Source organism: Sipha flava, unplaced genomic scaffold (genome assembly GCF_003268045.1).
Source record: "Sipha flava isolate LNK unplaced genomic scaffold, YSA_version1 34_pilon_pilon, whole genome shotgun sequence".
Taxonomy (NCBI): domain Eukaryota; kingdom Metazoa; phylum Arthropoda; class Insecta; order Hemiptera; family Aphididae; genus Sipha; species Sipha flava.
The window spans coordinates 76,656-88,752 of record NW_020273045.1 but is presented as its reverse complement, the minus strand read 5'-3'; the positions used below and the strand labels follow the sequence as shown (position 1 = coordinate 88,752).

General features: G+C 34.2%; 1 protein-coding gene across 1 annotated transcript in view; it reads right to left on the bottom strand.

The window, feature by feature from the left end:
• LOC112687476 (cadherin-89D) overlaps window positions 1–11,879 on the bottom strand; it is a 79,645-nt gene extending 67,766 nt beyond the window's left edge. The window contains exon 1 of the mRNA XM_025560198.1: window positions 11,635–11,879. The gene's annotated coding sequence lies outside the window, so the exon portion shown is untranslated. The remainder of the gene's footprint in view (window positions 1–11,634) is intronic.
• Window positions 11,880–12,097: the final 218 nt, after the last annotated feature.

Sequence of the window (12,097 nt, the reverse complement as noted above, 5' to 3'; positions counted from 1 at the left end):
GTTATACTTACGTTTCTTCAAACATACTTTTACTTTTTAAATGCATATAAATTCGATTGCACATATAACTTATTGGATATATAAGAGAAATAGAAAAAATAAATAAATCATTATTAATACTAGATTAATTCTATTAAATGTTAACGAATAAAATGAAATACGTTCAGTATTCCCCTCGTCGCGCACCTTTTATCGATTGAACCGTAATAACAAGGGCCAGAAATTTATACATTTACATAATTCTTAGGAAGCTCCATAATAAAAATCTGATACAAATTAGTTTCGTATAACATATAATCTAAATACAAAAATATATGTTGCATATTTTTGCATATTTGGCTAATTTTACATGATTTTGCATATTTAAAGAATTTAAGCAAATAAATGCATATTATGTTAGTAAGCCATCGATTAAAAAATTTTAAATTAAAGAGCTCTCACACATTGTCAATGTTTTAAATTACACTGTACCGAAAATCGATTGCAATTTTCAATCCGACAAAAACAATTTATTTTTACCAAGAACTGTGAACAACGATAGTTGTTATTGCCGTTGTAACATTCAACTATGATTATAATCATAATCGTTATTATTTGTTGGTATTATTAAGACACAGGACTTCTAGCATTTGCATATTTGTTTTAAACAATCACAAAAATAACAGAATACGAAAAAAATATGATTCATGCTTACCAAAAAGCTAGTCTTGAAATTTTATTTTGCATATAAATGCATATTTCGAATTTTTTTGTCTTAACGCATATTTCTTCCATTTTACACTTTTTAGATGTATATTTCAAATAGTTTATCATTTCATTAATATTTTTCTGTCGACGTACTTATTTCATCTAATATACGACAAAAAATATTGTCGAATTAAAAATAATTTTAAATTTTGATTATTTAATATGGTTGTTGACTGTTCGCAAACGCACGTTTATCTTAGTTATACGTCTTCAGGATCAGCGATTTGATTAATTTTATTTATAAAAAATTTACACGTAGCTTACATCATACATTTTCCGATAGGACGTTAACGATTCCATAACTGATATCAAAAAGTGTCATAGCACTGAATTTTGTAAGTGTTCGTAAGTAATTTAATATTATAGTCATTTGGTCTTAGTTCTGCAGTCTACGTGTCCATTTGTGTCAACTTTTCTCCTTTGTGTAGCGTTTTAACATTAAAATGTCTGAGGATAAGCAGTCTTTTAACAATCGGTTAAAGAGTTACTAATCGGAATTCGGTGTCGATGTGTTTTCGACAGACGGTTAAGTCCTATATTGCAAGTATTGTGATATTGAAGTAGGATGTGAAAAACGATTTAAAGTTCTGCAATAATTAATTGATTTTTAAATTTTATGAGTAAATCTGATTAATAACATAATAGAAATTAGTAATGACCAGCCAGAATGTATCTTATATTAATATTTAAGTATCTAGCTATCGTTTGATAAACGAAGATAGACGTGCAAAGTGATCTAAGTGCAAAATTATGATTACTGAGATAACGACGCCATTTGGTGGTGTAGATCGTGCCCTAACAATGGGAATAAAACGTCTTCATACAATTACATTTTCTAACAGCTGTTATCAGTCATTGAAAACGAGATATTAAACCAAAGTGACCTTGATCCTACGAACTTACGTGGTTTTGCGTAACACCGTTGCATTAGGGTCACTTTGGAACCGCTAAAATGTCTCGGTGCGTTCAATGTTCGCGACCGCGATCGCTTACAGCGTAATATTCATTTATGGTAATTTTTATCGATATTCGAAAAATAAAATGATGCACGCGTGAAGAGAAAATATCTTTGAGCAGTCGTTTACGCACGTCCGCGGCCGAGTTCGGTGGTAACGTTTTCAGTATTGATTCTAAGGTCACTAATGTACGCGTTTCACCGCGAACCCTATCGACGGGGATACGTGCGTAATCTTTCGAGGGCACCGGGTGGGTGTTGCTACAACGATGTAAAACCGGCTCCGCAACGATGTCGGTCCGAACGCGCGCGCTTGCGTCGTACACACACGTCCGCAGCATCGTGCGTGTTTTATAATAATTGTTCGGAAACGCGCACCGTGTCCTGTAGAAATACGCGCAGTGTTTTTCCTTTCCCCGTCGCCGGACGAGTGGTTTTTTTTCTAAATATATGTATATTTTTTTTATTTATTTGTTTTCTCTCTTTCCGGCGATATCATCATCGTCACGTCGTCCGTTCCGTCGAGTTTGTGTGTGTGTGTGTGTTTATGGGGGGGGGGGGGCGAAGGACGAGGAAGAAACGACCTACGGCAGTGTTTACGCGGGCACTGGGTCAGCGGCGAGCACGGGGGACGCGTTCAATTTCAATACGATAAATACTCGCGTACCGTTGTCGCAACCCGTTCTCAAACACGAATCCGCACTCGCAACTTTATACCATTCGCGTGCCCGTTTCCGTTTTCGGCCTATAACTCTCTCCGCGCGCCTTACCGTTGCGCCGTGTGAATTCCGACGTACGAGTGTAAATCGTAGTTACGTCTTTCCCGTGCACGTACGCACCGGCGTCGTTCGTTTCGCAATATTATCCATCACGGAGATCGGTGTTTTTTTTTTTCGTTTCGCACCCAATCATTCGATTATCTCCTTGATGGAGGGGGGATCAAACGTATATTTCTACAACTCCCCGGAAGGACAATTAATGGTTTTGTGAATCCATCATAAATACATCACGTTTCACGCACGCGTTAAATTAATCGTGATGCGCGTGTTTTTCGTTCCGACCACTTCAAAACGTGTTTCTAGCCCTTGGGGATTTTTCTCGACCTCTCCCCTAAACCGTTGGTACGTCACTGCTACAGTGACCGCCGCCGATCGGTGGTAAACGCTTATCGGGAACGTAACCGTGGTAGCCTTGCACCGGACACGGTCCATCGCGTCACGGCGTCGCTGATCAGTAGGTAGGCGTGTGCGGCCGTATTTTATTTTTCAATTTTCAGACTACTTACGGACGCAATCAGCGATGGCAACGTAGAAAATAAGAATAAAGCCATAAAGATTATTATATATATTTCCCTCTCCCCTCGTTACGGAGATGTCGTTTTTTGCCGAGAGAAACACCGTCGATTGATGGTAAGTAGGACGCCGCAGGGTGACAACACGTAGCCGTGTAATGACCGTCGGAATCGATCCTTTAAATTGCAGGGAAAAAAATAATGTTGTTAAAGATGTCAAACCGCTGCGACTGTTAGGTAAAATTTAATTTTTAATCCCCTACGGCCTACGCGTATCAGACCGTGACGTATTATTATTATAATGGACTATATAATTATTTAATACACCGCACACTGCCGTCGTTATTGTCACTCGGGTGCACACTTATCATTCATCATCGAGTTGGACGCGTAAAAATATTATATTTTTTTAAAGAAAAAAAAAACATTTTCGAATACGCTATCCGGTTAGTTGTTAAAGTTCATTTTTGCGTAGAAGTTTTAAGCTATTATAACCTTGTATTAATTGTGTAATTATAGTCTAATTTTTAAATAATTAAAATTTTTCAAATCCTTGTCGGAATAATAATTCAAACCGAAATCACAATCAATAAATATAAAAGGTTTGGTTTGTGTGTAAAATCCTACAAAAAAAAAAAAATTATTCGTACTCAAATCTATTTTTTTTATATTTTACAAAAAGTATTATGAAAAGTTTATCTTGGTTGCAATGGTGCTCCCACAGGGTATACTACATATCGCCATATACTCTTGAGTCTCAAGCACTTCGTGGAGAAAAATTAAATGTACATGTAAATTGTACATGTTTTAATTTTGTAATAGACATTCAGTTCGAACACAATAAAACCTATCAGTTACCGGTTTAAAGATAAAATGTTTATTTTCCATTATAAAATGTAATTAAATTATTAAACAAGTGTTTTTAAAAAATCAAATTAAATTATTTTATAAGTTTGAGCATACGGTGTGATGTAAATTATTCGATTTGTACTGGTTTCTAATGAAATTTAATACCATTTTTCATGTATGTTTGCATTTTAAATCATATTTTCAATTCCATACGTTCTTGTACGTAACACGATACAATAATTTAATGCGTCAGTAAATTGCAATGCTAAGTTCTACGAGAAAGAGAAATTCCAGAGAGTTAATGCATTTGAATTCTTGCGTTTAATTGTTATTATTTAATAACTAGTCGGTAGAGGTTTAATTTTTCGAGACTGCTGCGTTGTTTAGTCAATAATAATGGATTTTGAATCACGCTCCGTTGAGCTTAGTCTAATTGGTCGAAGACTAGTGTTTTGATTTCGTTTTCAAAGTGAACTGAGTAAAAGAAACTATAGCGAAACATCGGAAAAATAATCAATTAGAGAATTTTGGTTTTGTACTTTTTTGTCGCGCCCAAAATGATTTAAATATCGACAATAAGAGAGGTATTTTTCGTAACAAACCAGAGTTGTTGTCTCAGATGCTCCAGAAAGTATATTATGTATGGAGGTCTCCGCACTGCTAATCACTACATTACATACTTATCGTTCGGTGATTTGGTTTGATAAAACCAAAATGAAAAACTGATATTATTTTGTCGATGCGTCACTTTTGACGACGAAGCGTGTTGCCGATCTGCTGATGTATGTATAAGCAGTACTCGATTTTACCATGTTAATTTTCAACCCCGGCGAACCGCCGTCGTCCGTAAAGCTTATTTAGACATCTACTTTCGGTCGATGTACCGTTAAAGTTGTTAGTAGAAAAAAAAACCCGTCTTAAAGTGCGTATTAGATTAGTTCGCTCGCCTGAGCAGCCGGAACTATCCGAAAACGTTTCAAATTCGTTACGGCGATCGGCCGTGCTCTCCGACCGGTCTGGATTATGTGTTTCGTGTTCGTCCCCGCAGCTGTCCAAACGCGAATGCTCAACGAAAAGTTGTAATATAAACAAACAAACGGTTGTGTGTCGGCGTGGTGGAAAATGACGTGTTTAATTTATTTATACGCGTATATCCGATGGCGGTAAACGAGACCATGTAGAAAATCCAGTTGCGGGTGCCCTGACGTCTGTAGATGCAGCCGTACACGTCCTCGTTCCAGTGGCGTGTACATAACTTTTGTATGGGTGGGAGGAATCATTTGCAAACGAACAATTATTTATTTTTTTTTTTTTTTTCTAATTCTAAGAACATTATTTTATAACATTTAAAAAAAGGCCTAGGAGGGAATCTGACCCCCACATCCTTCCCTTGTGTACGCCAATGGTTCGTTCGTGACTTTGGCGTATCCTGTCCGGAAGTCAAGACAATTTGACTATTCGTCGAGAATTTTTATCCGTTCACCCCGCCGCGGCGCGCCGTTGTTACCAAACTCGGTTATCCGTACACGGATATCCGATCGGATATCAGGGTTCGGTAACAACGGCGGGGCAAATGGATAAATCATCTTGACCAACAGCAATATTAGCGCTGCACGTAATAAAATATTTTCACCGTCAACCGTTCGGACGAACTGTGCTGCGAAACGCTGTTCTGTAAAACCGATAATCACGTGATTTCCGGATAAAACTAATGCAGGATTCCGCAGAATGATATGCACTGCTGTAGTTAAAAAAAAATTAAAAAACAATAATCAATACAAACACCAACGAACGCGTGTTATTGAATATTATTGATATAAGCGGCGGCGACGCTTTAAAATACTAGTAATTATGATCGCGTTCAAACCTAACCTATCCTAACGTATCGGACGAAAACGTGACGGACTGAAACGCTATTATTAAAAGCGTTTTATTCAAACCACGACGTGACAAACACTAAAATATTATACTATTCACTGTGTGGCGCAATTTCGAGTGTCCAAGTACTAGAATTATAAAAAAAAATATTTAAAACAGAATCGAAGGCAATATACAACAAAAATACCAATAATCATCGACAACCCGAATTATTGAGATAAATCAATTCGGTTGAAGGGACCTGAAGTGTAACTCGAGTTACGGAGGATATCGAGTGTCGAGACTTGAGTTATGGTCGCTGTGTGTACATACAACACTATATATCTGCGTATATACACGTCATTTACTATATTTCGAATATTTTAAAAACAATAATGAAACCAGTCGTAGGGTTCGAAAATATTATAAGACCGTAACATTATACTGTTAAAATCAAACCTAAGTATAAGTACAAGCATGGTCAAACGTAACGAGTGTCTACAATGTTCATTATATCCTGTTCGCAGGATACAGAAGTCATAAATAAAACCGTAAACTCGGAAAAAAAATCATTTATTCCAATAATAAATTATATACAAGCAATATTTTATTATAACAGTCGATGTCAATGTTTTCAGTCTCTACCTTCACTTTTATTTTTATATAGTTTCCGAACGAACCGGAAAAATATTTTATGATATATTATAATTAGAGCCTGGATTTATATGCATTTGCATGTTAGTACTAAATGTATGCACATCTATGGAGGTTTAAAATGTCCATGATTCATATCACACCGAATTTAAACACCTAATTTTATATTGCATATTTTGCATATTTTGAGGCTTGTTGCATATTTGTTCATAAATGCATATAACATGCGCATTTAATGGGTTTTTAATAAATTAACTATTTTAATTTACAGTAAATTTTTTAATCACCTCAAATAAAGCACGAATAGACATGATAGGTATTATGTTTCAAAAATATTATTTTAAAAGATTTGAAATTTTTTAAGTTAATTTAATTTTTTAATTTTTTTTAATAATATTTTATAATCTAAAATCATAATATACCGTAAATTGCTGTTTTTAATTTTCAAGTAAAACGCGTTGAACTAATTAATTCATAAAAGACAACTGGCGAATAATATATTCAATGATCTTTGTTATTATTAACGTTGTAGACTACCAGGTATTGAGTGAGAAGGTTCTCGAAATAAATTGGATACTATATAGTAGGCATAAACTGTACCATAACATTTATAATTGAGTTATGCACGTGAAATCAATTTACAAGTATATTATTAAAGCTAAATGTTTCGCCCAAAATAAATTGTTTACGTACACTATCCGTAGGCAAACACTTATTTAAATTAAAAAATAATAATTCATTTTGAAACATATCGTAAATCGATCTACTATTATTAAATTTATTTCTAAAAACGAGCATAAAATTAAAAAATAATCTAGTTTCCAGTAGTTATAAGTATTACAGATTCAACCCAGTAATATAGTGATGACAATATAGTACACACATTAAGCATTATAAAAAAAAAAAAAAACAATAAAAACATGAAATTTAGCTGTGAAGCTAAAAAAATTTATATTTTATTCTAAAAGGACTTTAATTGATGGGCTACCGGTCGGTAGTTTCGGCATAATATTAACTAAGAACGCCAATGATGATGTTGTAATGTACAAAATATTGTGCTGTGCCACAAATGAACACGGTGCAAGCGGTAAATTATTCCGTCATGGAACGTTACACCTCCTGTTAATTAGATCATCATATAGTAATAGAATCAAGAAAGTAAAAGAACATTTTAAAAAGCCAGATATGAGAAAAATAATAGTAAAATTAAACATGGATAGACTTATCGATCTAAAGATTCATCAATTTCAAACAAAATAATAAAACGAACAGTCGGTTTGATGTTAATTATCATAATTTCATTGGTATCAAAATGCTTAAACAGTTTTTTAACAGGTTCAAACATTTTTCGTTTATTTTAAATAAAATTCAGTTTCAACTAATATTGTTGAATTTATTGGAAAATTATTTGTTAGGAATGAATTTTGTTGTATTTCTTTTGATATTTTAGAAATGAATTGATATTTTAATAATCCAACACTGTTTTCCTTCAGTGTTAAAATTTTATAACAAATGAAATACTTTTTATTATTAGTTAAAGACCTAATTTATTGTTATTCGTTTTTATTTTCAATGAAACTGAATATTATTATTGTAATCAAATTCCGATTGAATAGATAAAGAAATCTACGATTTAAGTACAAAGAGAAGGGAAAACGAGAAAAAAAAACGTTTCGATTAATAATTAAAATTATATACGGATAGATATCCAAGAAGAAAATGAAATGAATCGAATTTCTCCGGATATCACTGAAGTTTGTTTTAAAAATAATCTTTTTGCCATAAAATGTATAAACATAATACTCAATTGGGCAATATACCATTAATGTTGCGTGAAAAAAATACTGGAGTGGTCGCATCGTGTAATACGGAAACTTACTCGTTATTCACTAGTTGGTAGTTATTTGGCCCCCGACCTCTGATGCTACAGATTAAAAAAAATGTTTATTTATTCCGGTTCCGCTGAATAATATGTAAATATGTGTTATTTCAATTACGGAGAAGCTACATGTTTCAGAAGTATAAATCGTCGTTATTCGCTCACATTATTTTTTCCCAGTAAAACAAAAATGATCATTTTCCAGAGCACGGTGATTACGACGTAATTTACGTGAAAATACCCACTTCAATATAAATGTTTGCCTGTAACTCGAGAGTGTCAAAATTAGTATTTTGTTTGATTTTCGACATTGAAAATGATGTAATTATTTTAACAAAATGTTCACATTTAATCATTTTAAGATACGATAATTTCAAGCCATTTTTATGGAAAGTATCACTTAAACATTCAAATGTTACCAAAAATAGCTAAAAATGGCATATAACGATCGCTTTCCTAAAAATCTAATAGAAATAAAAACACTTGTAAAATCTTAGACGGTGTAATTTTCAATTAAAACCATACGGTTCAATTTCATTTGAAAAACGACAACATTTTGGTAACGTCAAACGAACAAAACGCTCATTTTTTTGATATTCTTAAATCACACGGAAAAAAAATAAACGTTGAAGCGATGATTTCCACATAAATTGCAACGTAATTAGCATGCTCTGGAAAAATGGTAATTTTGTTCTACGGAGGAAAAAAAAATATGGTGCTAATGGCAGTATCTACCTTTGAGCCATGTAGCTCCCTTGTGATTGAAAAAAAGGATAATTTAATAATACAATTATAAGTACAGTATTTACATAGCACTCCGCGGAGTAGCGTTTTTTATTAACCTATAGTCAAAGTGATAATGGTGCGATATTATCACTCGACCGCTCATACCTCCGTCCAGAACGCTCTTGAGCGAATGATAACATCGAACATCGTCGAATATTATGTTTCGAAAATCTGACATATTATAGACATCCCACATGAACGGTCAAAAAGTATTTGTTGTCGTACATATTTTTTCCGGCGGGATGTGCACTACGATGGCAAAATAATCGACCAACTATTGTTTTGTTATTTACATCACATTTCAGTATATGAATCGCTAAATGCAGAAAGGGCACATGTCCAATATTTTACAAAAATCACTTTATTGCATAATCCAATTTAATATTGATAAATTCATGGTTTTGTGCAGACAAGGCACATATCCTATTAAATAGATCCCCGTTAAAAATAATTTAAAATTTCGTTAATTGCAGAAAAGGCACATGTCCTGGACATGTAACCTTTTTGCATCAAAATTATACTTTAGTAATATTATTAGGCCTAAACTTCGTGAAATCACTTTATTGTATAACATGAAATATTGTTTTATTTATAAATTTAATTTTGTATAATTGTTTATCAGTAAATAAAGATTATAATGGGAAAACGTTGCTGTAATAAAACATTGAAACAACGTCGTACAATAGAAAAATTTTTAATTTCTAAGTACCATTATTTTGAATGTGTATCGGAAAAATGTGGAATAATTGAGGCAAGTGAATTTATTGACGGAATAATAACAAACCATTTCAAATTGAGAAAAAACAATGCAATGCCCATACAACTCCCAAAAACACTAGTTTATACTTCAAGCTTACCAATTCTTGAAAGCAAAATGAAAGATTTGAAGCAACTAGCGAAATATATTCCAGAGCCAGCATTGCAATCATTTTGGAATTATATATTTTTGTTACAAACTAAGACTGTTACTAACCTCAAGCAAGGCAAAATAGAACATAAGATATTTATATAATTAAATTTCTAATTATTAAAAATATATCAAATATTTTTGACTCAATATTAGTATATAATCTACTGTATATTATTTAATCATGTCAATTTAACTTTTATGCATATTAAAGCTACTTATAAGAAAACGGTTATTTTCGAAATATAAATGGTAATTTGAAGCATAAACGGCACATGTCCACAACCTTAAAGTCCTTCAGATACCTACAGTTAGATTATATTTCTTTAAGTGATTGTAGAAATATGTATACCATGTCTTTAACTATATTATTCTATAACATACAATTTGTAATTCAATTTTTTTCAAATATTTTAAGTTTTTTGTGTTTCCTGAAAAAATGTAAAACTTGGACATGTGTCCTTTCTACATTTAGCGATTCATATATTTCTGAGTGTAATTTCCACTCGGGTTCGCATTATAACGATACTATAACGACTAATCGTACCATAAAAACCGAACGGAGTCGGTCGTAACATGTACTAGCTAAAGCCCAGGCCAAAGCTGGAACGAAAAAGCTATTAAATTCGAGTTGGACGCGGTCACTTGGCGTTTCGCCCGAATTCAACATTCTCGGCGAAGGTAACGAAGGGACAAAACGGATTGTAGGTCTTTAACAAACTTTCAACGGTGAGAGAAATATATTATATCGCTGCAAGCTGCAGCTCGTGCGGTAAACTAAACATGTGGAATTTCGTCGTGTCTTCCCCTATCATAATACCAGCACATGGATGATGATCGATTTGGCGGTAAAGGATAATGTGTAGGATAAGGACGATGCACCTCTAACACGTTTTTTAACGATAACAGCACACCCCTAGTTTTCATCAGAACGAAGGTGTAAGGGCAAAACGTAAATAACAGTAATTATAATACACGTACGTGCATTGTTTACACTCGATTTTCTTAAACGAATAGCAGAGGATACCGCAGAGCATTACAGTGCGTGGGGCGAAAACCCCCGTGCCATGTTTCCAGGACTTGTTCTAAGGATTTTTACCTATTGCCTAAACACACTGAAAAGTTTGTTTTATGAAATTTATTTGGATTATAATACTTACCCCCTTCCCAAATAAATTGTACATTGATATTTTAGAATTTTGACCAACGCGTGATAAAATATTAAAAAAAAATACGGATTTTTTCCGTTATACGTTACCACTATTTAAATTAAATTTTATAGATCAATCAATCATCGGAGCAGCAAAGATTGTAAACTTACATAATTATTACTTATTAGGTACTAGGTTGGGTTTATAAATTACACAAATTTCAAATACTCAGTAGAAATTCAATCATTCTATAAGAAAAATTATATATTTTTGGAAGGTGCCCTTATTCATAAAGTCAACTCCGCTACTGATTTTTCCTACTACCCAATTTGGGTCATACTGCCCGTTGGGATAAGACCTGGCGGTTTCCGTCTACGATTTTAGGGTGGTCCTCCATATTATTTTTGACCGTCGTACTTTTCGGCGCCACCGCGGGGTTCCGTTATTCAAAAAAATAACACAATTCCAAGAGACGACGAAAACGCGACAAAACCTCACTCGTCCTATCGGCACGATACGAAAATGAATATTTATTTTATTTTTTTTTTTTTTACTCACGCGGGTGCTGGAAAAAACACGTAGGTAGTCGATCCAAAATGGAAAGCGCAACGTGCGCCGCCGATGTCCGGAGACGAGGAAAACAAAAAATCAAATCGAAAAACACAAAAAAAAAAAAAAAAAACAACCGTGGTGCGCACGGGATATCTAATGAAATACAATGTAAACGTTGCGGCGACCGCTGCACGTCATATTTCTCGTCGCGCCCGTCGGGTCCAGGTCGGCACACTTGTGCGGACGCGTATTCGTCGGCAGACTGGCACGTTACCGGCGCGTTTCCCGTGCGGTTACCGGACGGCTACCACTACCACGGCTCGTTCGCTGGCGGAGGGGACGGAGAGTCGGTTTTCGTAGCCTAGCCGCCAGCGTATTATTAAAATAATATCGTTACTATTATCATATCGTGTTCGTCGTCGTCTCTTCCGTTGCTGTTGCGGCCGTCGTCGCAATGCAAACAACGAAT